Consider the following 27684-nt stretch of genomic DNA (forward strand, 5'->3'; position numbering starts at 1 on the left):
ATATCAGCAATCGCTTGATCTTCTTTATCGCTTCAACTCCAATTAATTTCAGAAAAAAACTTGTCACTACTGAATTGTAACTCTCAAAGTTTGGCATGCCACTTGATTGGTTCTAGGAAGGTAACTTTAATATAGGCACTATATCTAAGATATCTAAAAGAAATAATCATTGCTAAACAAGAATCATACAATCTGAGCATTTCCCAAGCCAACTCCAACACTAAAGAATTGTTCACTATTCTCAAAGAAATAGAAACTCCTATCCAAGCACCCGACACCTGCCTCAAGGATAAAAACTGGTGCACTAGCATCCAGAGTGCACTACAGGCAAAACTCAACAACAAAAAAGAATCCCTCCTCCTCGCCTCCAATCCTAACCACATCACTGCCCCTTTGCCCTTGAACATCCTACCTCCCACCCCTTCTGAATGGCTGACTCCCCTCTTCAACTTTAATTAAGTATCCATCTTAGAAGTTGAAAAAGTCATCCTCACTCTGAAACCGTCCAACTGCCATGGTGACCCCTGCCCAACACAAATCATAAAGGATGCCGCACGGGACCTCTCCCCATTCATAGCTAAGCTTATAAATGATTAATTCTCCACTGGCACCATCCATAACAACTTGAAACAGTTGTGGGTCCTCCCACTGCTAAAAAAACAAACTCTTGACCCATCCCTTCCCACGAACTACCGCCCCATTACCACAGTACCGTTCCTGCTTAAAATCCTAGATAAGGTAGCATACATCCAATTCCAACAATGTTTGGAATGTAACCACCTTTTTGGAGCACGGCAATCAGGTTTTAGACCTCAACACGGTACAGAAACTGCACTGATAGATCTTAAAGCACAAATAGACACCCTGAGAGACAACGGCAATACAGCATTACTACTGTTGCTCGATCTCTCAGCAGCGTTTGACTTGGTTGATCACAAGATTCTCTGCCACCACCTGGACTCTGCCACCCACTTCTCACAAGAGGCCATAGGATGGATTCAATCTTTCCTAGATAATAGAACCATGCGGGTCTTCACACCCTCAGCAGCTGCGGACCGCATACCTATTACCTGTGGTGTGCCCCAGGGCTCTTGCGTTTCGCCCACTTTGTACAACATTTTCACAAAGCCCCTTTTTGATGATCTAGATGGCCTGGGTATCACCTACACTAACTGTGACGATGATAAACAGATCCTCATCCCGCTGATGGGAGACTACAACAAGGATTTGGCCTTCGTAAACAAAGTGTACCTCATCATCCAGGCATGGATGGCCTACCATTGTCTATGCCTGAATGATGACAAAACGGAACTCCTCATCGTTGGCACCACAGCAAATCTCAACAAATTAGACCAACTCTATTCCAACTTTAAAATTATTGACAACAACAACATTACAGTAGCTAAGGAAGTTAAAACCATTGGCTTCTATCTAGATTCCACTCTCACTTTCAAAAAACAAGTAAACTCCATGACCTCGGCGACTGCCTACACTTGCAAGCTAATTAGAGCAGCAAAGCCATTCCTTACACCTAACAACTGCATCATTCTAGCAAGAGCATTGGTATTATCCAAATTGGATTATTGCAATGCCCTATATGTAGGGAGTAAGAAATATATCACCAATAAGATCCAGATCTTGCAAAATAATGCACTGAGAGCAGCTCTTAACCTTCCCAAGAAAGCCCACATATCTGACCTCAGAAGATCTAACAACTGGCTCTCCACCAAAGATAAAATCTTCCTTAAATCAGCTTCCCTGACAAATAAATGCCTACACCAGGCCGTCCCACAATACCTCACCCCTAGATTCATGAGACAATCCACCAATCGCCCCTCCAGAACAGCCACTGCCAACATACTGCGAGTGCCTAGATTCAAACGCATGAAGACGGGTGGTAGCAGTTACCCGGTAAAAGCTGCCCAAAACTAGAACTCACTCCCACCCACTTTAAGGGAAGACATGCCCTACCATCGCTTCAGATCAAACCTAATCTATTGGATTAAGGAACATGAAATCTAACTCCTCACTACTCCCCGTTCTCACTTCTGACCCTATTTCTGTATATAATTGTTATCTGATGCTTCCTGTCTCCACATGTTCATTTGTATGATATTTTTAGTACTTTCTATTAATGCATTGTAATGTAAGTATTGTAATGTAATGCATAGCATTGTAACCTAAGCTGAACAATCCTCCTTATGCCTTCTGCGCCCTAATACCCTCGGGTCTGGTGCGCGTTATAAATAAATAAACAAACAAACAAACACATCTGTATATGGTAACTGGGAGAGGGAATTGGATAAACAATGTCAAGTGAGGGCAACCAGGCCCTTCCTTAAAATGGCTTCTGTAAACATCACTTAAAGTACAATGTCTCATTGGTTCTACTAACTATAGGTCCCTAGGTTACATGGTCCATTATGATTGGGTTGGCATCAACCCCACTCATACTTTTCAATTGCTTAGCCGCGTGCAGAATAGCCGGCTAGGTGCACGGAGTTTGTCTGAACTACCAGCTTCCCTCCAATTATTGGTACAATCAATCATCACTTCAGTGGTCATGTGTCAATTATTTTTTTGTGGTTGGCCTCGAGTCTGCTTCTTGGTCTGCGAAAGTTAAGGCATCCGTGCATGGCCAACGTCCATGCGTAGGTGTTAAAGTTTCATCGCCTCAGTTTGCCTGGTCACGTGATCCCGACACCGTGAAATCGTCTTAGTCTTCATGCAATTTTGTGTATTTGATTTAATTCTGCCAATCGGCTGCCATCTGTGGCTTATCTTGACCTTTCTGAACAGGATACTCTGTTCTTCTTCTCATTAATTGTATCCACTGTTGGGCTATTTCAGCCGATACAACCATGGCTTCTTGTCATGATTGTCTTCGTCTGAGTTTCAATCCGTCTTTAATTATTGATTTGTTTGCTGCAAAACTCTCCTCTTGAGACCTTTAGTAACCTTTGGTTGATTCCGCTCTTGTGCATAGTGGGAGTATACTTATATAAATTGCTCCTTGAGATAGATATATGTATAGGTGGAGCATAAGCAAGCCTCACGGTTTCTGTGCTTCTTGCAGTTACGTTGCATATGTACACGTTTAAACTAACTGAATATCTTCATCGTGCATGTGGCATCCTTTCTGACATCTTGAAATCACCTATTTCGCTTTTAGGTTCAGGATGTCACTTATTCATGGTGTTTCGTCTCTTTTCATCATTCATAGGTCAGCATATCTTCAATATGTGAGTCAGTCCGGGTTCTTATGAAGTCATCATTCGTCTTCCTTCAGCATCTTTTTTTCTTCAGGTATTGTATTCTGACAATCGTCATTCTGTCTCATTTGTCAATATGGTTTTCTCCATGGGTACCTTACTGTCCAGGTATTCTTAGGTGTCGGTACCAACAGGTACTGTTCTTCTGATAGGTACTGGACAGAGCCCAACTGCGGCTCTCTGCTGGTTTATTTGTTCATCATTCGTCACAAATATGGTTGCAGGCTTCTCCCCCAAAGCGGCCAGAGGCGTCTCTGACAAAGTGTCAGCCACCCCCACTCCTATATCTTGTGGTGTGCCCCAAGTCTCCCGTGTCTCCCCCACCCTGCACAACATTAACACCAAACCATTATTTGACCACCTTGATGCCCTGGGTATCACCTTCACAACCTATGTGGATGACACCAGATCCTCATCCCCTTTTCGGGTGACTACAACCCGGACTCAGAGCATAAACAAAATCTACAAATTAATTCAACACTGGATGGCCCTAAATAGTCTATGTCTGAAAGGAGAAACGACGGAGCTCCTCATAGTGGGGACACCATCCAGCCTAGCATGTCTCGACCTAGCCTTCAGATTCTTCACTATTGATGGCCATACGATCCCAGTCTCACCGGCTGTAAAGACCCAGGGAGTCTACCTTGATACCTCACTAGGCATGTCACACCAAATCAGCCATATCATACCATTCCGATCATCTGATAACCGCCTCACCATCGCCCGAGCCCTTGAAGGCTCAAAGCTGAATGATTATAATACCTTGCTTTATGGCTCATCTGACAAGCTCTGGGTCACACAAAACAATGCCCTATGGGCAGCACGGGACATAAGTAACACTGACCACATCTCCAAAGCTCGGAAATCAGTACCCTGATTCCCAGTCAGAGAAAGGATTACGTTCAGAATTCTTTCGACTATGCATACATGTCTATCTAAAAATGCCCCACCCTACCTAACCCAGGAAATGATTCCTCATACATCATCTAGACGCCTGACACCCACCCAGAGCCACTGTCAGGTCAAACGTAGATTCAGGCACACAAGAACCAGTGTCTCCAGCTTCCCGACCGTGGCAGCCAACCTCTAGAACAACTTACCCCTGCACCTACGCTTGATGCCATCCTATCTCAGGTTCCGGTAATGCCTGAAGACCAATCTTTTCAACTACGCAACTATGCTTAATAGTTCTGTAAACAATGCTTAGATGCCCACATATGTATGTGAATATGAAGGTCAGCTTTAGCATACCTACGGTACCGTGTTAATTGCCTATTCTGTTACAATCATAAAAAGAACTTGTTATGGCATGCATGTATGACTGAGTTATAGCTTAGTGCTACAGGGTCTGAGATTATGTCATAACATAGAGAAATATAGTTGACCGTATACTTCTTCTGGCACACATTTGATTGGCTATCTCTGTTGATATACTTTCACAAGTGGATTAGCTCTTTCCTTGTTTTCACCAAGAGCATGTCCTTACATAAATCCCAAGTTTGGTCATCAAGGGTGGCGCCATTTTGAAAGGTGTGAAGACTAAAGTCCGTGCTTTGCCCAGACTTGCTGCGATCATTAATCACCTAGGAGGGATTAAACTAGGGAATTATATGTGTTAATTCTGCTGAGGAGATTCCATGGTTTCAGCATTTTCCGAGACCTTCCGTTATACCTCATATTGTTGCATTTTCTATGTAAGCTTCGAAAAATGTGCAAACTAAGGCACACTGCTAGTCTCGAATTCTGTAATCTTCTTGCCACGGAAATGAATACGGTAAAGGTTAACTTGTTTAACACACAGGTGTGGGTCGCTAATGAAAATCTCCATTGAGTATCGTATTACAGACAGGCTCCGTTGAATACCACATTGATTCGAAAGTGTCATTTACATCCTTCTCTGACATTGAAGTTTATACATGTGCATCACTTGAAATGCGCACTCTGATGTATGATCTGCATTATTCATGTTGCTTTCAAAAGTAAGTGTTCACAGCAGACAAAGCTGAGCTGGTCACATGCGGATATTTTTGCACACAGAAAACGACTTATTTTGTATCTCTTGTTACATTGTGTATTCATTTTAAAAAGTGCGTTGTTTTAATTGTGGCTGTGAATTATCTGATTGCTGCATCCACAAATAAATCAATGTGTATGAAGTAATTGTAAATAGAAAAGAAATGAAACTGCATGACATAGCTTCAGATTGTAATACAATGTAAAGTCTGTGTTTATATTTCTTGTTATGCATTCCACAGAACAAAGAACAACATGCATTTTAAAACTCATTTAAAATGGCCCATTGTATAATTGCATCTTAATCCAGCAAGAATTCACACATTCTTATGCTGAGGAGCAAATTCCTCCAAAAGCCATTCAACGAAACAGGAATCTTGCATAATCTCTGCCAAGTGGTGCAGTTTTTTGCATTCAACAATACCTTCCTATTTTGTTTATATTTTCTAATGTGTTCCCAAATTAACTCTCACTACAATCTGCCACTCACCTTGAGCTCCTCTCCCTGCTTGCTTACCTAAGGGGCACTGCTCAGCATATTATTTTTTAACTTCAGCAAGTTTGCAAAATGCATCTGTTTAAAGTAAAGAATAAACTGATTCAGAAATGATAATCATATGAAGCAGGCAGCCGATTGGCCATTGATATTGTAGGAGTTATCATGGGAGGGAGCCCTAGAGTATTGTTTGACATCAACATGATTATTTGCAAAAATGAACAGTGTCTATGTCAATGGGAAGTCTATGAGAAGCAGACCTCCAGACAAGTTTCAATTTGTGATGTTGGGATGCTTGGGCTTTGCTGCGCTGGCTCACCTTTGGGAAGATGCATAATTACATTTTTGGAAAGGAGACCCACATTAAAGAACATGATTCACATTTTCACTATTCATTTGTGAAATCAATAGAAAGTCAATGGGAAATAGACGTGCTGGGCATTTGTATAGATCACACTTTAGATTAAGGTATTCACACCCACAAGTAAGGATTGGCTGGAAAGCAAATAAGCAAGGTTTTGATAAACACAGCAGAGGTGACACACATAGTTCCTGAAGTTTCCTTATAAGCAGATTCCATGCGGGTACGACAGAGCTGGCAGACACACGCTAGACAACAGTATGTATAGGATTTCAGACCGGCTTTGGTAAAATGAAGCAAGTGGGTATTTTAATGCATTTTCAAGAGTAGAGGAAATATCGTGTGGGCCTAAAATCGTCCCTTTTTGCTCATGTTCCACATAGTCTTCATTCCACAGTCTAGTATAGACACTAGAGATCATGCTGCATTTTTGATAGGTTGGCTTCCAAATATTCTCTAGCAGTGATTTTGGTGTGCTGTATGGCTGGGAAAGTGCATATACAAATCCCTGCTCCTACTTGCAATTCTCAAGCCAGGATAAGTGGACCCACGCATGATCTTGTGGATGCATAGAAGAAATCCAGCAAGTAGATTCACAGGCCGATTCAAGGAATTCCTCACAAAAGTGCCGCACACGGCTGGCGCACAGCGTGCCCGTGCGAATGTCTGCGCCAGCCGCGTGCGATAAAATCAATTTCCACGCACAGCGTATTCATGGATTCTCGCCTCCAAAAGCAGACGTGTCGCAGAGTGGCGCAGCGACCCTGCAGCAGCGCCAGTTACGCCCCTAAGAACGCCCTCGCGCAAGGAAAAGCCATCAAGATCGCAAAACCATCGCAAAGGGCTGTGCCAACCCTGGACCAGTTTACCGGACTGGCAAACAGCAAACGCAAAGCGGGGAATGTGTATTACGGGTTTTGGGAACACGCGTGCGTGAGAAGTCTCACACGCGATCTGGCCTGGGGGAGCGTGTGCGTGTATTTCAGAGGTGCGCGAGAACTTTCACACGCGAACGGGCTGGGTGCGTGTATTTCAGGGGTGCGCGAGAAGTACCACACGCGATTGTCCTGGGCGCGTGTATTTCAGAGGTGCGCGAGAAGTTCCACACGCGATCGGGCCTGGGGGAGCGTGTGCGTGCATTTCAGAGGTGCGCGAGAAGTTCCACACGTGATTGGCCTGGGCGCGTGTATTCCAGAGGTGCGCGAGAAGTTCCACACGCGATCGGGCCTGGGTGCGTGTATTTCAGAGGTGCGCGAGAAGTTTCACACGCGATTGGCCTGTGCGCGTGTATTTCAGGGGTGCGCGACAAGTTCCACACGCGATCGGGCCTGGGGGAGCGTGTGCGTGTATTTCAGAGGTGTGCGAGAAGTTCCACACGCGATTGGCCTGGGCGCGTGTATTCCAGAGGTGCGCGAGAAGTTCCACACGCGATCGGGCCTGGGGGAGCGTGTGCATGTATTTCAGAGGTGCGCGAGAAGTTCCACACGCGATTGGCCTGGGCGCGTGTATTTCAGAGGTGCGCGAGAAGTTCCACACGCGATTTCAGCAGGGTACGTGTATTTCAGGGGTGCGCGAGAATTTTCACACGCAATTTCAGCAGGGTACATGTATTTCAGGGGTGCCGGGGAGTCCTACATGTGATTTGGCAGTGTGGGTCCTCCCAGGTGTCCCCTGTACACCCTCCACGGCCCCTGCAGGCAGCCCACACCACAGGGGACTGCCCTGCATCCCTGGTCATGTCCCGCAGGCAGCCCACCCAACATGGGCATGCCCTCCAGCAAAGGCACATGTCTCCTTGCACTACTGATCACCAACTCATGTCCCCTTGCACCCCCACCCCCAGCATTGCGGGGCACCTGCCAGCAGGCCCCCACTCATGTCCCACTCATGTCCCCTTGCACCCCCACCCCCAGCATTGCGGGGCACCTGCCAGCAGTCCCCACTCATGTCCCAATCATGTCCCCCTGCACCCCCACCCCCCAGCATTGCGGGGCACCTGCCAGCAGGCCCCCACTCATGTCCCACTCATGTCCCCCTGCACCCCCACCCCCCAGCATTGCGGGGCACCTGCCAGCAGGCCCCCACTCATGTCCCACTCATGTCCCCCTGCACCCCCACCCCCCAGCATTGCGGGGCATCTGCCAGCAGGCCCCCACTCATGTCCCACTCATGTCCCCCTGCACCCCCACACCCCAGCATTGCGGGGCACCTGCCAGCAGGCCCCCACTCATGTCCCACTCATGTCCCCCTGCCTCCCCCACCACCCAGCATTGCGGGGCACCTGCCAGCAGGCCCCCACTCATGTCCCACTCATGTCCCCCTGCACCCCACCCCCCAGCATTGCGGTGCACCTGCCAGCAGGCCCCCACTCATGTCCCACTCATGTCCCCTGCACCCCCACCCCCCAGCATTGCGGGGCACCTGCCAGCAGGCCCCCACTCATGTCCCACTCATGTCCCCCTGCACCCCACCCCCCAGCATAGCGGGGCACCTGCCAGCAGGCCCCCACACATGTCCCCCAGCCAACATGTCATCACAATCTAGATCCCGGGCCCTTATGGTCAGCGTCCAAATGCCAAACACCCACTCGAGTATTGCATCCACCCACTTAGAAATGGCAATGACATGATAGAACCCCAATAGCAAGTTTGGAAATGAACACATGGCCCTCCCATACACACAATGGGTGTCAGTGAATCTCAAAACCCATATCATGATATGCATGATACCAATGAGATGATACTACACATTGAAGTTTGATGAAAAAAATGTATTAAAAAAAGCATAAATGGATTTAAAAATAAACAAATTACAATGGGAATCAAAAACCAAAAGCAGCATGTCCGTAAAATAATGAAAAACGACAAATCATAATCCAAAGGAAAGGTGTCCAAAGTCACAGTTCAAGAAAGTAAATCCAAGGTAAAAACAAAACCGAAAACCATTGCTCCATGGGTAAATCCAAAAAAAAAAAAAAAAAATCCAACAGTCAACTATATACAGATAAACAAACCAGGGTCCATGATCCCAACTGAAGAAATGAAACCTACATAAAAATACTACCTAATAAAATAAAAATATATACAAAAACGTGGCCCATTGTCCAAAAGGTCCAAAATAAATAAAAAAGCAAAGGAAACCTAAAACTAACTACATAACTATTTACAAGGGCAGCGGGCTTGTCCGACGGCTCACTGGTTGTTGTCATGGGCCAGGGCATCTTCAAACTCCTGTTCAATGGCTTGGAGGCGGGCATGTTCCCTGGCCCCAGGTCCCGCAGGGATAATGCAGTGTCCAGCTCCAACTCCCTGCGAAGACCCTCGAGGCACTCAGCCCACCTCAGCGCCCTCCGCATCGAGTTCTCCGCCCTGACCATTGTGAGCCATTCCTCCTCTGCCCGCTGCCGCTCCGCACCTATCTGCTGGCCCAACCGCTCCCACATGGAAGCCACTCCCATTCCAGGGTTCTCCTGCCCTCCGGCCGATGCCTGCACCCCTGATGTTGATGGCCCCGAGCCATGATGCCTCCCACGTCGAGCCTGCCGCTGCCTCCGACGTAACTGCCTGTGCCAGCACGACGGCATCCAGGCTGATGGAAACCACCGACGCCGTCGTGCACATGCCCTACCCGATGATGCCGTCACATCCTCCATCTGCTGGGGTCCAGTTGCTGGTGTGTCCACCCCTGCTGGACCTCCGACTCCCGACTGTGGCAGGGATGGGATCCCCACCGAGGTGGCTGCATTGGTCGGGGCAGGTCCACAGGGGGCCCTGGTGGCATCTGGGCCGGAAGACGGCATGGAGTACGACTGGCGCATAGCCTCCACAGAGGAGGAGAGGGTCGCCAGAGTGCCCGACACATGTACGAGACCCCCGACCATGACCGCTCCCAACCGGGCCACGTTGGCACGGTGCTCTTTGTGATGACGTGCGTGCTCCCCCCGGGAAGCACTCACCTCATCACGAATGACAGCCCTGCGCAACGCGACACCAATCAGGACCTTCTCCATATGGCCAGGGGTCACCTCGTCCGCAGGTGGAGGGGAGTCAGATGACATGGACATCCCCCCTACCTGCGGACGGGCCTGAGATGGGGCATCCCTGCTGGTGCATGGTGGTGCAGTCACAGTGTCAGGGACAGTGACATGCACAGGCACCTCCACGGCGACTTGTGCTGCCTCCTGCCCCTGCCCCTGACCTGCACCACTTGCACCAGCAGGGATGCCCCCACAGGCCCCATGTGCTGCTCAGTAGCGGCCTCCACCTGCTCTGTGGAAACCACCAACCTGGATGGCTCCACACCGTCTTCCGCCGTTGCAAGCCCCTGTGGGGGCTCACCCACCCCTTCCGCTGCAGCTGTTGGGGCATCCCTGCCGCTTAGCTCCACAGCGCCGTCTCTGCCCTCTTCTTCACTTTGCGCTGTGTAGAGGGAGACATAAAACAGAAGCATCAGGGTACTGTGCAATGGTCCCCTAGACAGGAAGCAATAGCAGATAAGTGGCACTGTCAAAGATCACTTCCATCATGTCCCTCCACAACAAATGGGTCAGTGCAGGCAAAACACATGCAGTAACAGGCATGGCGCATGCTATGGACATAAGCAAACATGTCCAAGGGACTCTTGAAGCATACAATGTTGTTATTGGACTCACATGCATCATGGGTCATGCCTATCACATGCACACACTTCAACGTACTTTCATCCATCTGGACTCGTACACCCCAGACACAGTGGATGCAAGGATAACTAGGCTGCATCAGTGAATCTGAACATTGTCACAGACATGTGTCATGCATCCATGGCATTCACAAGTCACAGACACGCAGGTCAGAAACACAGAAATGGACACCATACATGTACATGGCATCCGCACCCATCCCTCACCCACACCCATGTCCAGGAACAGAACTGGCATGCTCTCATGTGTCCATTCCGCATAGGGCTTCCCATGTTACATTTAAACACATACACCAACCGTGTGCTTCACACATTACTGGTCTCACATGCATGACCATGATGTCCCTGCACACACGCACGCGTACATGGCCTATGTCACACATACAGGCAAGTATCAGACAATTGCGTGTGAAACTTCTCGCGCACCTCTGAAATACACGCGCCCAGGCCAATCGCGTGTGGAACTTCTCGCGCACCTCTAAAATACACGCGCCCAGGCCAATCGCGTGTGGAACTTCTCGCGCACCCCTGAAATACACGCGCCCAGGCCAATCGCGTGTGGAACTTCTTGCTCACCCCTGAAATACACGCGCCCAGGCCAATCGCGTGTGGAACTTCTCGCGCACCCCTGAAATACACGCGCCCAGGCCAATCGCGTGTGGAACTTCTCGTGCACACCTAAAATACACGCACACGCTCCCCCAGGCCCGATAGCATGTGAAACTTCTCACGCACCTATGAAATACACGCACACGCTCCCCCAGGCCCGATCGCGTTTGGAACTTCTCGCGCACCTCTGAAATACACGCACACGCTCCCCCAGGCCCGATAGCATGTGAAACTTCTCACGCACCTATGAAATACACGCACACGCTCCCCCAGGCCCGATCGCGTGTGAAACTTCTCGCACACCTCTGAAATACACGCACACGCTCCCCCAGGCCCGATTGCGTGTGAAAGTTCTCGCGCACCTCTGAAATACACGCACACGCTCCCCTAGGCCCGATCGCGTGTGAAACTTCTCGCGCGTGTAGAACTTTGGCGCACATTTTTTTCCTGCGCAGGGAGGCTACCGCCTGCTTTCGTGTGGCGGACATGTTTGGGCCTGTGCGCGCCTTTGGCGGTGCGCTGTTTTTCCCTATTTGATTCCATGAATACGTGTTGTAGACGAGCATGTGGGCGTTCTGCGCACTTGCCTCCTGTACTTCCCCCGTGACGCCCACATTTTCACGAGTTCTTCCCAATTCTGCGTGTAACGCCCAGTGTTATGCCTACTTTTGTTATGTGAGCCACGCTATGTGCGAATTCGCTGTGGCCTTATCACTCGGCGTTCGATGACCTGTGCGCCAGCGTGCGCCAGCGTGCGCCGCGCACTTTTTCAGCGCACATCCCACATTTTGCGCGTGCACGGACTTCCATGAATAGATGTGCGATGTTTTCTGTGCGATAATCGCACTTGCACTGCAATTTTCGCTATTTCTCTGGGAATCGCACGTTTTCGCACGCGTGCGCCGTTTTTTCGGCGCACATTAATTACATGAATCGGCCTGCCAATGCTTTAACCTAACATCATGTACTCCCGGGGTTTAGGTTGTTTTCAGTTAACTGCCCATAGAAGTCATAGAAAATTTGATAGAGTTCTTATGCTCTTTGCATTTAATTGTTTTAGATTTCTAGAAGCAAATAGGAGAACTGTAGGATGCTAAAACTATATTCAAGTACGCTATTGCTAATATGTGCGGCTTCATATTGCTTAACTATACTATTTTAATTCTCATATGCTATCCCTACAAGATAATACATAAATGCTAAACAAGACAGTGATATTCCTGTTTGTGTATTTCCATTTGTGAGGACAAAAAGGTACAATTTTGCATGACAATGCTAGTTTTAGTAATACAACTTGGTGTTGAATGTATTGAAGACATCCAGAGGGTAATTCATAGCATTTTGCACAAAAGTGGTGCACGCGGCTGGCGCACAGTGTGCGCGTACGAATGTCTGCGCCAGCTGCGTGCGCTAAAATCGATTTCCGCGCACAGCGTATTCATGGATTTTAGCCTCCAAAACCAGCCTTGGTGCAGAGTGGTGCAGCGACCCTGCAGCAGCGCCAGTTACGCCCCCAAGAATGCCCTCGCGCAAGTAAAAGCCATCAAAATTCCTAATTCAGCGCAAAGGGCTGCGCTAACCCTGGACCAGTTTACAGGGCTGCCAAACAGCAAACGCCAAGCGGGGAACGTGTATTACTGGGGTGCGTGTGAAGTTTCACACGCGAAAGGGCCTGTGCGAGTGGGGTATGTGTATTACTGGGGTTCGCGGGAAGTTTCACACGCAATTTCAGCAATGTACGTGTATTACGGGGTGCGCGGGAACTTTCACATGCGAAAGGGCCAGTGCGAGTGGGGTACGTGTATTACGGGGGTGCGCGGGAAGTTTCACACGCGATTGGGCTGGGTACGTGTATTTCAAGGGTGCGCGGAAAGTTTCACACGCGACTGGCCTGTGTACGTGTATTTCAGTGGTGCGCGGGAAATTTCACAGGCAATTGCCCTGGGCACGTGTATTTCGGGGGTGCGCGGGAAGTTTCACACGCGATTGGGCCTGGGTACGTGTATTTCAGGGGTGCGCAGGAAGTTTCACATGCGATTGGGCTGGGTACGTGTATTTCAGGGGTGCGCGGGAAGTTTCACTCGCGATTGGACTGGGTACTTGTATTCCAGAGGTGCGCGAGAAGTTCCACACACGATCGTGCCTGGGGGAGCGTGTGAGTGTATTTCAGGGGTGCGTGAGAAGTTCCACACGCGATTGGCCTGGGCGTGTGTATTCCAGAGGTGCGCGAGAAGTTCCACACGCGATCGGGCCTGGGGGAGCGTGTGCGTGTATTTCAGGGGTGCGTGAGAAGTTCCATACGCGATTGGCCTGGGTGCGTGTATTTCAGAGGTGCGCGAGAAGTTTCACACGCGATTGGCCTGTGCGCGTGTATTTCAGGGGTGCGCGACAAGTTCCACACGCGATCGGGCCTGGGGGAGCGTGTGCGTGTATTTCAGAGGTGCGCGAGAAGTTCCACACGCGATTGGCCTGGGCGCGTGTATTTCAGAGGTGCGCGAGAAGTTCCACACGCGATCGGGCCTGGGGGAGCGTGTGCATGTATTTCAGAGGTGCGCGAGAAGTTCCACACGCGATTGGCCTGGGCGCGTGTATTTCAGAGGTGCGCGAGAAGTTCCACACGCGATTTCAGCAGGATACGTGTATTTCAGGGGTGCGCGAGAATTTTCACACGCGATTTCAGCAGGGTACATGTATTTCAGGGGTGCCGGGGAGTCCTACATGTGATTTGGCAGTGTGGGTCCTCCCAGGTGTCCCCTGTACACCCTCCACGGCCCCTGCAGTCAGCCCACACCACAGGGGACTACCCTGCATCCCTGGTCATGTCCCGCAGGCAGCCCACCCAACATGGGCATGCCCTCCAGCAAAGGCACATGTCTCCTTGCACTACTGATCACCAACTCATGTCCCCTTGCACCCCCACCCCCAGCATTGCGGGGCACCTGCCAGCAGGCCCCCACTCATGTCCCACTCATGTCCCCTTGCACCCCCACCCCCAGCATTGCGGGGCACCTGCCAGCAGTCCCCACTCATGTCCCAATCATGTCCCCCTGCACCCCCACCCCGCAGCATTGCGGGGCACCTGCCAGCAGGCCCCCACTCATGTCCCACTCATGTCCCCCTGCACCCCCACCCCCCAGTATTGCAGGGCACCTGCCAGCAGGCCCCCACTCATGTCCCACTCATGTCCCCCTGCACCCCCAACCCCCAGCATTGCGGGGCACCTGCCAGCAGGCCCCCACTGATGTCCCACTCATGTCCCCCTGCACCCCCACCCCCCAGCATTGCGGGGCATCTGTCAGCAGGCCCCCACTCATGTCCCACTCATGTCCCCCTGCACCCCCACACCCCAGCATTGCGGGGCACCTGCCAGCAGGCCCCCACTCATGTCCCACTCATGTCCCCCTGCCTCACCCACCCACAAGCATTACGGGGCACCTGCCTGCAGGCCCCCACTCATGTCCCACTCATGTCCCCCTGCACCCCACCCCTCAGCATTGCGGTGCACCTGCCAGCAGGCCCCCACTCATGTCCCCTGCACCCTCATCCCCCAGCATTGCGGGGCACCTGCCAGCAGGCCCCCACTCATGTCCCACTCATGTCCCCCTGCACCCCCACCCCCCAGCATAGCGGGGCACCTGCCAGCAGGCCCCCACACATGTCCCCCAGCCAACATGTCATCACAATCTAGATCCCTGGCCCTTATGGTCAGCGTCCAAATGCCAAACACCCACTCGAGTATTGCATCCACCCACTTAGAAATGGCAATGACATGATAGAACCCCAATAGCAAGTTTGGAAATGAACACATGGCCCTCCCATACACACAATGGGTGTCAGTGAATCTCAAAACCCATATCATGATATGCATGATACCAATGAGATGATACTACACATTGAAGTTTGATGAAAAAAATGTATTAAAAAAAGCATAAATGGATTTAAAAATAAACAAATTACAATGGGAATCAAAAACCAAAAGCAGCATGTCCGTAAAATAATGAAAAACGACAAATCATAATCCAAAGGAAAGGTGTCCAAAGTCACAGTTTAAGAAAGTAAATCCAAGGTAAAAACAAAACCGAAAACCATTGCTCCATGGGTAAATCCAAAAAAAAAAAAAAAAAAAAAAAATCCAACAGTCAACTATATACAGATAAACAAACCAGGGTCCATGATCCCAACTGAAGAAATGAAACCTACATAAAAATACTACCTAATAAAATAAAACTATATACAAAAACGTGGCCCATTGTCCAAAAGGTCCAAAATAAATAAAAAAGCAAAGGAAACCTAAAACTAACTAAATAACTATTTACAAGGGCAGCGGGCTTGTCCGACGGCTCACTGGTTGTTGTCATGGGCCAGGGCATCATCGAACTCCTGTTCAATGGCTTGGAGGCGGGCATGTTCCCTGGCCCGAGGTCCCGCAGGGATAATGCAGTGTCCAGCTCCAACTCCCTGCGAAGACCCTCGAGGCACTCAGCCCGCCTCAGCGCCCTCCGCATGGAGTTCTCCGCCCTGACCATTGTGAGCCATTCCTCCTCTGCCCGCTGCCGCTCCGCACCTATCTGCTGGCCCAACCGCTCCCACATGGAAGCCACTCCCATTCCAGGGTTCTCCTGCCCTCCGGCCGATGCCTGCACCCCTGATGTTGATGGCCCCGAGCCATGATGCCTCCCACGTCGAGCCTGCCGCTGCCTCCGACGTAACTGCCTGTGCCAGCACGACGGCATCCAGGCTGATGGAAACCACCGACGCCGTCGTGCACATGCCCTACCCGATGATGCCGTCACATCCTCCATCTGCTGGGGTCCAGTTGCTGGTGTGTCCACCCCTGCTGGACCTCCGACTCCCGACTGTGGCAGGGATGGGATCCCCACCGAGGTGGCTGCATTGGTCGGGGCAGGTCCACAGGGGGCCCTGGTGGCATCTGGGCCGGAAGACGGCATGGAGTACGACTGGCGCATAGCCTCCACAGAGGAGGAGAGGGTCACCAGAGTGCCCGACACATGTACGAGACCCCCGACCATGATCGCTCCCAACCGGGCCACGTTGGCACGGTGCTCTTCGTGATGACGTGCGTGCTCCCCCCGGGAAGCACGCACCTCATCACGAATGACAGCCGTGCGCAACGCGACACCAATCAGGACCTTCTCCATACGGCCAGGGGTCCCCTCGTCCGCAGGTGGAGGGGAGTCAGATGACATGGACATCCCCCCTACCTGCGGACGGGCCTGAGATGGGGCATCCCTCCTGGTGCATGGTGGTGCAGTCACAGTGTCAGGGACAGTGACATGCACAGGCACCTCCACGGCGACTTGTGCTGCCTCCTGCCCCTGCCCCTGACCTGCACCACTTGCACCAGCAGGGATGCCCCCACAGGCCCCATGTGCTGCTCAGTAGCGGCCTCCACCTGCTCTGTGGAAACCACCAACCTAGATGGCTCCACACCGTCTTCCGCCGTTGCAAGCCCCTGTGGGGGCTCACCCACCCCTTCCGCTGCAGCCGTTGGGGCATCCCTGCCGCTTAGCTCCACAGCGCCGTCTCTGCCCTCTTCTTCACTTTGCGCTGTGTAGAGGGAGACATAGAACAGAAGCATCAGGGTACTGTGCAATGGTCCCCTAGACAGGAAGCAATAGCAGATAAGTGGCACTGTCAAAGATCACTTCCATCATGTCCCTCCACAACAAATGGGTCAGTGCAGGCAAAACACATGCAGTAACAGGCATGGCGCATGCTATGGACATAAGCAAACATGTCCAAGGGACTCTTGAAGCATACAATGTTGTTTTTGGACTCACATGCATCATGGGTCATGCCTATCACATGCACACACTTCAACGTACTTTCATCCATCTGGACTCGTACACCCCAGACACAGTGGATGCAAGGATAACTAGGCTGCATCAGTGAATCTGAACATTATCACAGACATGTGTCATGCATCCATGGCATTCACAAGTCACAGACACGCAGGTCAGAAACACAGAAATGGACACCATACATGTACATGGCATCCGCACCCATCCCTCACCCACACCCATGTCCAGGAACAGAGACTGGCATGCTCTCATGTGTCCATTCCGCATAGGGCTTCCCATGTTACATTTAAACACATACACCAACCGTGTGCTTCACACATTACTGGTCTCACATGCATGACCATGATGTCCCTGCACACACGCACGCGTACATGGCCTATGTCACACATACAGGCAAGTATCAGACAATTGCGTGTGAAACTTCTCGCGCACCCCTGAAATACACGCGCCCAGGCCAATCGCGTGTAGAACTTCTCGCGCACCTCTGAAATACACGCGCCCAGGCCAATCGCGTGTGGAACTTCTCGCGCACCCCTGAAATACACGCGCCCAGGCCAATCGCGTGTGGAACTTCTTGCTCACCCCTGAAATACACGTGCCCAGGCCAATCGCGTGTGGAACTTCTCGCGCACCCCTGAAATACACGCGCCCAGGCCAATCGCGTGTGGAACTTCTCGCGCACCCCTGAAATACACGCGCCCAGGCCAATCGCGTGTGAGAAATTTCTCGCGCACCTCTGGAATACACGCACACGCACCCCCAGGCCCGATCGCGTTTGGAACTTCTCGCGCACCTCTGAAATACACGCACATGCTCCCCCAGGCCCGATCGCATGTGAAACTTCTCACGCACCTCTGAAATACACGCACACGCTCCCCCAGGCCAGATCGCGTGTGAAACTTCTCGCACACCTCTGAAATACACGCACACGCTCCCCCAGGCCCGATTGCGTGTGAAACTTCTTGCGCACCTCTGAAATACACGCACACGCTCCCCCAGGCCCGATCGCGTGTGAAACTTCTCACGCGTGTAGAACTTTGGCGCACATTTTTTTCCTGCGCAGGGAGGCTACCGCCTGCTTTCGTGTGGCGGACATGTATGGGCCTGTGCGCGCCTTTGGCCGTGCGCTGTTTTTCCCTATTTGATTCCATGAATACGTGTTGTAGACGAGCATGTGGGCGTTCTGCGCACTTGCCTCCTGTACTTCCCCCGTGACGCCCACATTTTCAAGAGTTGTTCCCAATTCTGCGTGTAACGCCCAGTGTTATGCCTACTTTTGTTATGTGAGCCACGCTATGTGCGAATTCGCTGTGGCCTTATCACTCGGCGTTCGATGACCTGTGCGCCAGCGTGCGCCAGCGTGCGCCGTGCACTTTTTCAGCGCACATCCCACATTTTGCGCGTTCACGGACTTCCATAAATAGATGTGCGATGTTTTCTGTGCGATAATCGCACTTGCACTGCAATTTTCGCTATTTCTCTGTGAATCGCACGTTTTCGCACGTGTGCGCCGTTTTTTCGGCGCACATTAATTACATGAATCGGCCTGTCAATGCTTTAACCTAACATCATGTACTCCCGGGGTTTAGGTTGTTTTCAGTTAACATTTGATAGAGTTCTTATGCTCTTTGCATTTAATTGTTTTAGATTTCTAGAAGCAAATAGGAGAACTGTAGGATGCTAAAACTATATTCAAGTACGCTATTGCTAATATGTGCGGCTTCATATTGCTTAACTATACTATTTTAATTCTCATATGCTATCCCTACAAGATAATACATAAATGCTAAACAAGACAGTGATATTACTGTTTGTGTATTTCCATTTGTGAGGACAAAAAGGTACAATTTTGCATGACAATGCTAGTTTTAGTAATACAACTTGGTGTTGAATGTATTGAAGACATCCAGAGGGTAATTCATAGCATTTCGCACAAAAGTGGCGCACGCAGCTGGCGCACAGTGTGCGCGTACGAATGTCTGCGCCAGCTGCGTGCGCTAAAATCGATTTCCGCGCACAGCGTATTCATGGATTTTAGCCTCCAAAACCAGCCTTGGTGCAGAGTGGTGCAGCGACCCTGCAGCAGCGCCAGTTACGCCCCCAAGAATGCCCTCGCGCAAGTAAAAGCCATCAAAATTCCTAATTCAGCGCAAAGGGCTGCGCTAACCCTGGACCAGTTTACAGGGCTGCCAAACAGCAAACGCCAAGCGGGGAACGTGTATTACTGGGGTGCGTGTGAAGTTTCACACGCGAAAGGGCCTGTGCGAGTGGGGTATGTGTATTACTGGGGTTCGCGGGAAGTTTCACACGCAATTTCAGCAGGGTACGTGTATTACGGGATGCGCGGGAACTTTCACATGCGAAAGGGCCAGTGCGAGTGGGGTATGTGTATTACAGGGGTGCGCGGGAAGTTTCACACGCGATTGGGCTGGGTACGTGTATTTCAAGGGTGCGCGGAAAGTTTCACACGCGACTGGCCTGTGTACGTGTATTTCAGTGGTGCGCGGGAAATTTCACACGCAATTGGCCTGGGCACGTGTATTTCGGGGGTGCGCGGGAAGTTTCACACGCGATTGGGCCTGGGTACGTGTATTTCAGGGGTGCGCAGGAAGTTTCACATGCGATTGGGCTGGGTACGTGTATTTCAGGGGTGCGCAGGAAGTTTCACTCGCGATTGGACTGGGTACTTGTATTTCAGGGGTGCGCGGGAAGTTTCACACGCGATTGGGCATGGTACGTGTATTTCAGGGGTGCGCGGGAAGTTACACACGCGATTGGCCTAGGTATGTGTATTTGGGGGTGCGCGGGAAGTTTCACATGCAATTGGCCTGGGTATGTGTATTTCAGGGGTGCATGGGAAGTTTCACACGCGATTGGCTTGGGTACGTGTATTTCAGGGGTGCGGGGGAATTTCACACGCGATTGGAGTAGGGTACGCGTATTACCGGGCTGCACATGAAGTTTTACATGCGATTTTGCTGTCAGAGCGGGGAACGCGTATTTCGGGGGTGCGTGGGGAGTCCTACACGTGAATTGGCAGTGTGGGTCCTCCCAGGTGTCCCCTCTACCCCCTCCATGGCCCCTGCAGGCAGCCCACACCACAGGGGACTACCCCGCACCCCTGGAGATTGACATCTGTACCTAGAGCTTGGTGGGCCATGTGGAGTGCTTTTGACAGGAGGTGCAGAGTGCCTCTTTTAGCTCTGTCAGAAGCTGTACTGGAGAGCCCTGCCACAGCTTTGTGGAAGGAAGCTGTGCATCACTGCCATAAAGAGGGGTGCAATGGGGCAAGTGGAGTAAATTGGCCCTGCTCTGAAGACTGAGGGGTAGGCAGTGCATGCCTGATTTAGGTATTGACAATGGTAGTGGTGTTCTGTTTTCCTCTGGGGAACACTTCTCACCAGTATTAACCCTCTCTGAAAAAAGGTGGTGCTGTGCAACGGGTATACCCAGATGTGAGTCCCAAGCCAGCTGTGCTTGGAGACCCATTTATCACCTCACCAATGACACCCAATGAGGCTGGAACATGGCTGGTGTTGCTTGTGATCTTGTGCAGAAGGGGTATGAAATAGCTGTTCAGGCTGGACTGCCCGTTTGGGTTGGGACCAATCCTGATTTGCAAATGGTCGTTCCCTTTTTATAATGGCATGGGAGGCTGAAAAGGATGGCAGGGGGGGTTGCCAAGAGCAATTGTCAGTGGTTACGAGCAATTCATAACCTTTCAGCAATCACCTTTGAGTTGTGCCTTCTGTTGTGCTTTGAGGACTGCAGGGACTGTGGTTATTGGGCTCATCTGCTTTGCTTTAAACTACTCACACTACTGTGGCCTTTGACATTGTTGCTGCCTCCCCCTATGCATGTCACTTGGTGGAATTTGGACTGCTTTGAGGTGAGTGTCAGTGATGTTTTGCTGGGGCTTGACCACATAGCAGAATGTGCATATTATTGTGGTAGGTCCTGGTCTCCTTTGCTTTCCTCCTCCTCGCTCCATCCATTTCTCCTACCCTTCCTTTCTGTAGTGTATTGCTGTTTTTCCTTGTTCAATGCTCTTGCAAATGTTGAATTTGTTTGACTCTCATAGTGTACACTTTTACTGGATTACCTTATTCTTTTTATCTTTCTTACGGTTTTCTCTTGGCCTGTTCTGTGATTGCTTTTCTCACTTTCGTTCTGTATCGCCATCATGTCATTGCGTTTTTAGTTAATGTATGCACAGCGCTTCGGCATAGAGGACTACAGAAGCTTAATAAGTACAAACACAATGCAAATACACTCATATTCAGATAGAGGAGCTTCTTTGGTCTGACAGTATAATAGAATTAGATGGTTTGTGAGTTGTGTTTAGATGTTAAAAAATGCCAATAATTGTTTCATACTGGATTGCCATACTGCAAATAGATAATCAAGATATCGTGTGCACATTGCTCCACCTGGTTGCAATTATTATTTTAGCCCAGGTGTAAATATATTCAGCACTTCTTCGATTTTTTGTAAAATGACCGCTCCTACCTAAAGGACAAGCCTTAAAGTGTGGTTAGAAATTCGGATCTGGGTCTTAACGTTGTTGACAAAAAAGCAACACTGGATCTGGGTCCCGGCTCCAGTTTGCCTGCCGCAAAGTCAGTTTCTCTATTTCCCACTGCCCTTGCCTCACATTTGGGGGACGACCCACTGCATCTGCCTGTTTCTGCTTCATGCCCCCCCCCCACCTTGTACCTCAGTGGTCCCACTTACCGGTCCCCCAGCTTCCTCTCTGCTTTGACGTCCTCCCTGCGCACAGAAGCGCAACGCGGTGTTGGTCTCTGTGTAACACTCTTTTGTGTGTCATGCTGCTCTGTGGCAGTCTACAGATTGTAATCGAGAAATTCAAGAGTGAGGCCTGGAATTTTCTTCAAAACCCTGTGGCTCCCACTCTGTCTTGACATGGCGAGGAAGGCAAGAAGTGCTGTTTTTCTGTTTGGCAAGATTGTATATAACAGTGGTACTCTTAAATGACAACGTATTAACTTAATGTGTAAGTTGTGTATATGAGTTGCCAATGTGGCACTTGGTGGTTCTAGTGTGAATTCACTGTTGGGGTAAACTTCCCATATCGATACATCATTGATTCTAGTCTCTGAACTTTTGCAAGATGTGTTTTTAAATTCAATCTAAAGGAGAACCTATACAATTCAATTTGCTTAGTGAATTCTTGTTAGTTGGTACACATGAAACCCCTTCATTTAAAACTTAAGTTTCAACTTTGTTAGTTGTCATTTTGAAATATTCAAAACGAATGTTTTTCTCCTCCTCTCCTTCGTGGGGGTCTTTTCACTGCCCCAAAGATTCTGCTGTCTTCTGATTTGGCCCCTTTTGCCACTTTGAGTGATAATAACTCAGTGGAAAATGCTCCAGTTCTGAGTCAGCATATTTTTCAAATGTATCATAAGATTTTAGTTTATTTGCAAATAAAGCCGTTCTGATAGCACAGCTCGCTATGACATCCGTGCAGTGCCTGCTGACACAAGTTCGAATCCGTCAAGACCAAAACTCAGCCTTTCATCCTCCTGAGATCAATAAATGAGCACCACACACGGTGGGTAATAATAAACAGCGCTCAGATACCTGAGGGTTTGTAGCGCTATATAAATGCTAAATTATTATTTATTGTATTTTTTGAGTAGTTTGCTACATGCCTGAAGGCCTCAGAGCGCAGCAGGCGAGAGGAAGCAAAGCAACGAAAGTGCAGGAAGATCAGTCAAGTGCATACGTTTGCCAAATTGCTGAAATTATTGCATATGTTAATATTACGTCATTTCTCCAACCACAAATGCACTCCCTCAAATGCACAATGAAACGCAAATTGTCTCATTGGAATGTATGCAACTTGGTCTGTATTTTTCCGCTCAGGGGCGTATCAATGACTGCGATTTTGTGTTGTTATTAATGCAACTCAAGCTGCATGCCCTTGTCCTAGGCAATATCAGGTCTAGCAAACAATGTATCCAGTACTGTTTTCCAATTCATTATACATTTCCTACGCTTCTGCCAATCGTTGTATTTCGCATAGTCGCCTAAAGTTACCATCTCTAATGTCATATTCGGGCACGGCGGCTCCGGAAGGCAGACCTGTAATATGCTGGTCCGGATAATACAGTGCCGGTAAGTTTACCAGCACCGTTGTTTCCGAACTGCCAGGGTTGAATGAGGCCCAATGTCAAGCCCTCTTTTATTCCACAACCCCCCACCAACAAGCATCAAATGAAGGAAATGTAAATGACATTCACTCTTTTAAGAAATTGTTCAGATAAGTGACCATTGAAGATATCACAAGCTGGCAAGGGCTTCATCATCACTCCGACGGAAACACAGCATTCATAACTCGAGAGACTCAGCATATATGCCACAGGACACACTAGTCCATGCCTTTAGTAATTTAAGCACTATAGGGGTGATTGGTCATGATTGTGATGATGATGGGAAGTTTTCATAAAGCTCAACTATCACCCAAAGTTATTTTGGCACTTTCATAATTTAAATGCATAATGGCAAGGTATAGGGCAGGCATCAGTTCTGGTTGAAGGGGTACATTTTCAAGTGTTTTGTGAACGTTAGCAATTTTGTCTTGCGTGAGGAGGTTGGTAAAGGATTCCGCAACTTGCCAGCTTGTACAGAGAAGGACCGTCCGCCTTGTCTTTCTTTCTTGTAAGGGGGGATAGTCAAAAGGTTGGATTGATTAATTCTGAGAGGTCGTTTGGAGGTATGAAATTTGAGTTTGTGAGAGAACGGAGACGAGTTAGGCCAGTAAAGGCTTTGGAATACAATACACAATCTTTTGAATGCTGTACACTTTCTTATAGGAAGCCCGTGTAAGGATCTCAAGGCTGGAGTAATATAATCTTGTTTCTTCCATTTTAGTACGGATCTGGTGCACCTAGGTATATGCTGTTATTAAAATCTAATCACAAGCGTACTATGGAGTTAATAATAATTAATTGTTGCAGGAAGGAAAGGAAATTAGGCATGCGTCTTATTTTCTTATGCAGGAAGAAGCAGGATTTGGACACTGTACTAAATTGACCTTTGCAATTAAGAGCATTTTGCTCTAATGACTCGAGAATTGTTACTTCTTGTTTCGGTTCCGGGCGGTGACCTTGTTGGTGGTAACGACGATGATAAGGAAGAAAGCCTTTTCCGCCTGCAGATATTGCATGAGTACAAAGTGTTCCTGGATGGGATATTTCACTCTTTCCTTTTAGCTTGCAAAAAATACATCAGTCTAAAGACAACCATTGCAAACATGTGTAAAAACTAGCCTTTTAGAGGCACGAGGCTGCTGACAGGCATGAACTCTCCTTAATGGTGCTGCTGCTTGCTACTTCAGAAGGATGATTGACTGCATCCTGGATGCATCACTTTTGGCTGACACTGCCTTGTGCCTGCAAGGAATTCTCCCTAAACTAATATTATTAACCACATGGGAGCAAGCATTCTTGCTCTGTGTCCCAATGGTTTGGAGATCTTTTCTCTCTTCTTTACATGTGTGTCCGTCTGTGTTAAGTTACCCCAGAAATTGAAAGCATCTATCATGGACCCTAATATCATGCACCCTAAATATGTAATGGATTCCACCCCAGACCAACTGGTCTTTCAGGGGTTCATGCTTGCAAGTGATCGGCCCTCCATGTTGTAATATTAGCATTCTCATGCAGGCCACCTCAGAAGGATGAATGGCTGGATGCTGCATGCTTGCAAAGTGATTGGTTAGACCACAGACCAACAATCCGTTCATTAGGATGGACCACTGCCCCACTGATGCCCCTGTGATTACCCCTAGCCCAGACCAGCAGAGGTCCAGGTCTGCCACCTCAACTATTCTTTTTATTTGTATTGCATATGGCATGAACCTAACTCAAGAGCAGCGGAGCACTTTACAACAATGTATTCACAAGAGATGGATAATATGAAGAAACATCTAAACACTGATTCTTACCTATCACTATTACCTTCTGCCAGTAAGTGTATTAACCTATATTAGCACCCGGCGAAAACAATCAGATTGTTACAAACTATGGGACTCATTACGAGTTTGGAGGTAGCCATGCCCTTAATAAGGTCATGGCTACCCCCAAACCCGGGTCTGGGTTCCCTGAATGGGGAAATACCAGGCCATTCTGACCTTGGAGGGCCCGGTATTTCCCCATTCAGGTTACCCGGTCCATCCCCATTCCCATTTGAGCCCACATAGGGCTCAGTGGGAATGGGGAGCATGCTAACAACGGGCCCGTTAATGACGGGCACGTTGTTAGCATGCTGGGCCGCTCGCGGGACCCGCTAAGGATAACTGGTAAAACCAGGCGTCCTGAGCGGGTCCCGCGAGCGGACCTCGTAATGAGGCAGTAAGGGGTTTACGGCCCTATGTGCAGTCCCTTCTCCCCGCTCCATGGTAGATATTTTTTTCTTTTTTTTTCTCGGCCTGAGAAACAGCTTTCACACCATCTTGCAACTCGCAAAAAAAACACTATTAGTACAACGGTGTAGCATAGTACTCTCTTGGGCTTGTAACTTATGCTGCAGTGGCATTACCAGACCGGTAATGCACCCCCCTCCTCGGGTTCTATAGCTTTAAAGATATCTTCTTGGGGAGTTTAAACTGGTATGTCGTATAGATAACATTCTCCGATACAAAGCACTCTTTTTCCACCTCTACACAGCCCCATCCAGACTCACTCCAACTCTCTCACTTCAACAATCACCATGGTACCTGCCTGCAGGCGCCCTTGCCTTTAAAGTCTAGTTTTGAACATATTTGACTATAGATCTTTGCCATAAATACCATACCTCCACCAGATGCTCAAGGCTGTGAAAAAAATATTGGGGAGCAAGAAAAGTTCAAATGAGCTTGCAAACTTACCTTGATCTTTTATAGGTCCGCAGAAACCTTCAAATCCTTTTGAAAAGGTTTTCCCAAATCTAGTAGCATCATATGTGAACATTGATGTGCCAGCAAAGAGCAGAAAACATAGCAGGAAAAGGATTGCACCTAATGTGTGTGGCTTCGAGAAGATAAAATATTCATCATTTTGCAGATGCCCGGGAGGCATGTTAATAAAGAGATAAAATATACAAAGCACCTTCTAAATTCTAAATGAGATTTCTAGGAGTGTGCACATATTGAATCAGAAAAATGCTCCATGCTTTGCTACATACACTCTTCTTTTCTAATGTGTACCTGCTGTCTTTATCCTTTCGATATTGACAGTTGCCTACCCTCCAGTGCCAAGATGCCACTGGGAGACCGTGCATGCTCAAGAAATTCCATTATTATTATTATTATTATTATTATTAATAATAATAATAATAATAATAATAATAATAATAATAATATATATGTAGAGACATAGAAGCATAACATGTGATGGAAAATTAGGTCTTCCAGCACAAATCATTTTAAGCTGGTCCCCTCACCCCCCACATACCGATTTGCTCTTCTTGTTCCAGGCATTGTTTACTGTTGCATCCACAAATCTGCTGGGAGATTGGTTCATAAGACACCTTGTGTGCACAACCATCTCTCCCAGTCCAAAGTCGCAATATAATGTGTGAGGAATTCGACCTTCCCCATAGTGGGTGTGTGCTCTGCTGGGCTTTTTTGAAATGTTTAATTACATGGATGATGGTAGACCAACCTCGTCCACACACATTTTCATATACTCAAACCATAATGAAAGCATTGACCTTTATTCTCCTGGCTTGACACTGCCTACAGGTGCCTTCCACCCCAATCATAATTAGTTGGAATGTGACAGCAGAAGAGGGCACAATGTCATCCCAAGGAAAGAGAGGACCAACTTCCCCCTGCCATGTTTAGCCTGTTTAACTAACAAAGACTCCATGGAACCACCCTGATCTTTTGTTAGGCCCTGCAGCTGGTGGCAGCGATACACATACCAACAGAGGGTACTTCAAACAGGCCTTCACAGAGCCTGGCTGGAGAGGATAACAAAGGAGTCAGGATACCCAACAACCTTTCATGTAGAACTGTGTAAACCTGAATCCAACTCCCACCCTCAGTATCAATGACAGTGAACTGACATGTCTGGGTCCTTTGTTGCAGTAGGCCACCTCCCCAACCCCCATGGAGGACCCCATACATACGATACCAGAATGTGATTTGCAGAAGCCAGAGAGTCTAGTCTCTCAGCATCTTCAAGTGAGAAGTGCCGCTTTAATCAGGGACCACAAAGGGACATTCTTTAACCAGAGAGACTCTTTGATCACAGCAGACAGGAAGATGGATGGGAACTAATATCGCAAGCGAGTGAGCCCAGAGCTTTTTCTGTTGAGAGGAAGTTTCTGCCATAGTAGTTCTGGGACACCCCTTATTCCTGTTTCACCCCTTTACCCTTTCCTGTTGCAAAACACTCTGGTTATGACCTCACGCATACTGAAAAT

The sequence above is a fragment of the Ambystoma mexicanum genome, chromosome 7p (genome assembly GCF_040938575.1).
Source record: "Ambystoma mexicanum isolate Mex_15411 chromosome 7p, UKY_AmexF1_1, whole genome shotgun sequence".
NCBI classification, from domain to species: Eukaryota; Metazoa; Chordata; class Amphibia; order Caudata; family Ambystomatidae; genus Ambystoma; species Ambystoma mexicanum.